The sequence below is a fragment of the Schistocerca cancellata genome, unplaced genomic scaffold, assembly GCF_023864275.1.
Source record: "Schistocerca cancellata isolate TAMUIC-IGC-003103 unplaced genomic scaffold, iqSchCanc2.1 HiC_scaffold_674, whole genome shotgun sequence".
In the NCBI taxonomy this organism is placed as follows: Eukaryota; Metazoa; Arthropoda; class Insecta; order Orthoptera; family Acrididae; genus Schistocerca; species Schistocerca cancellata.
In genome coordinates, this window is record NW_026046685.1 from 435001 (window position 1) to 437500 (window position 2500).

At 57.0% G+C, this 2500-nt stretch overlaps 1 non-coding gene across 1 annotated transcript in view; it reads left to right on the forward strand.

Moving 5' to 3' along the window:
• The first annotated feature begins 1836 nt into the window (after positions 1-1836).
• The window catches only part of LOC126138955 (small subunit ribosomal RNA), a 1909-nt gene continuing 1245 nt past the window's right edge, over positions 1837-2500 (forward strand). Inside the window, exon 1 of the ribosomal RNA XR_007528444.1 lies at positions 1837-2500. This exon is cut by the window's right edge and continues 1245 nt beyond it. This is a non-coding gene — a ribosomal RNA (small subunit ribosomal RNA).

Consider the following 2500-nt stretch of genomic DNA (forward strand, 5'->3'; position numbering starts at 1 on the left):
CTTAACCTAACCCACGTTGTGCCTTAACCTAACCCACGTTGTGCCTTAACCTAACCCACGTTGTGCCTTAACCTAACCCACGTTGTGCCTTAACCTGCTCTGTAATTGGCATATGACACGTTACATTAATCTAGTGTTGTCTAACCACAACCCTCTGAATATAGTTCGCTACTCGCACCGCCCACCCTCTTGTGTATCGTTTCATGTTCAACACTTCGCAAGTGTTGCTTACTTTTGACATGCTCCCGCTGTACACTGTAATGTGGACGACTGCAGGATGTACATCGCCCCCCCCCTCCCCCCTGCCTTCGCACGCTGGTCGTTCAGGTGCTTGCGTGTTCAATGCCCTTCGCAGCTGTTCACTGGCATTCGCATGTCGAAGCGCTCAGTCTACGTCGTGGTACGGCCTGTGTCCACTGTCCGCTGATGTCGTAAGCTTAACCCTCACATTGTACTGCACATAGGTCCGTATGTACTGAATGATACGCTGTGGCACATGTGTGACCGTACAACGACTGCGCCCAACAACAGCGAACCATACGGTCCAAATGTTGTGCACTCAGCCACGTGCCGTCTCCCCATAACAGCTACATTGCAGTGTGGTACGCCATAGAGACGTGTGGGAGTAACGGACGCCCTGGATGGCGATCAGCATGAGCCGTCTGTTGATGTAGTGGCGCGTGTATTCAAACGTAGTCGTCTCTTCTCACACAGTGTGATAGCATGGTGCACCGCGTTCCACATCTGCGACATGGTACAGATGCTGGTTGACAGTCGGTCTCGTAATGGACATCGCATACGTAGGGGGCCACCTCCCACGTGTTCTCTAGTCGTGCACATTTTGTTGCGTGTATGTGGGCAGACGTAGTGTGTCGTGACACCTAACAGACAGGTATGCAATAATCGTTGCATTTGCAAACTGGGATGGACGTCTACGTTTGCTGGTGACGTTACGCAAATGAACAACTGGTAAACCCATTGTGGTACGGTTGTTGTTGCTGGAGGTAAATCAGTAAGGGCAAATCTGTGTGTGAAGCGATACGCGGCGGTGGCTGGGTGGGACCGTCCCCGGCCGGTGAGGGGGGGCCGCCCGGCGTGCTGGCCGCGCGGTGCGTGGGCGCACGCGCTACAGCCGGCTGGTGGGGGCGCCCAGTGGCAGGCGCGCCGGCCGACGGACGCGGCAGGCGGCGCAGCTGCGCGCCGGGGCACCCTGCGCGCGGCGCCGGGCGGCCAAAGTGGGTCCTCGCGGGCCCGGTGCGAAGCGCGGTGGACATCTGCAGTGTGCTGGTCCGACTGAGGACTGTGTGCGTTGAGGATGCGCCGCCGCCCGGCACTCGGCGCCGCGACGCCGTCTGCTGCTCGGTCGCCCCAGCGGTTCTCGCTGGTGGTTTGTATCGCAGTTGTGCAGACGTGTTGGCACGTGCGCTGTGCTGGGAGAGTTCGCTACGGCACCCACGTGGGGCCTTTGCCCTTCTGTGGCGCTGGCGTTGGAGCTGCCGGTCACCGTAGGTGGCGCGTGTTGTCTCCCGCCGGCAATGCCACGACAGCACGCTCCCGGGCCTCTGTCGGCAGCGGCAAGCTCAGTTGGGAGCACGGGTGGTCGCACCTAAAGCGTCTACTCGCCTAACTCCGGGCGATTGCGCCTCTCTCGAACCCGACCAAGTACTTAGGACGGCGCTGCGCGCCGCCGGGACCTGAGAGGGTTTCGAGGTGTATTGTGCAGGGGAGCTCAGCCTCCTCCTGTTTGCAGAATAATTGAGCGGACGCTTGCGTGTTCGCGCGGGCCCCTGGGACACACTCCCGGGCGGCCGGCTGCTCAGCTCTAGTTGACGCAGCTCCCTGGTTGATCCTGCCAGTAGTCATATGCTTGTCTCAAAGATTAAGCCATGCATGTCTCAGTACAAGCCGCATTAAGGTGAAACCGCGAATGGCTCATTAAATCAGTTATGGTTCCTTAGATCGTACCCACGTTACTTGGATAACTGTGGTAATTCTAGAGCTAATACATGCAAACAGAGTCCCGACCAGAGATGGAAGGGACGCTTTTATTAGATCAAAACCAATCGGTCGGCTCGTCCGGTCCGTTTGCCTTGGTGACTCTGAATAACTTTGGGCTGATCGCACGGTCCTCGTACCGGCGACGCATCTTTCAAATGTCTGCCTTATCAACTGTCGATGGTAGGTTCTGCGCCTACCATGGTTGTAACGGGTAACGGGGAATCAGGGTTCGATTCCGGAGAGGGAGCCTGAGAAACGGCTACCACATCCAAGGAAGGCAGCAGGCGCGCAAATTACCCACTCCCGGCACGGGGAGGTAGTGACGAAAAATAACGATACGGGACTCATCCGAGGCCCCGTAATCGGAATGAGTACACTTTAAATCCTTTAACGAGTATCTATTGGAGGGCAAGTCTGGTGCCAGCAGCCGCGGTAATTCCAGCTCCAATAGCGTATATTAAAGTTGTTGCGGTTAAAAAGCTCGTAGTTGGATTTGTGTCCC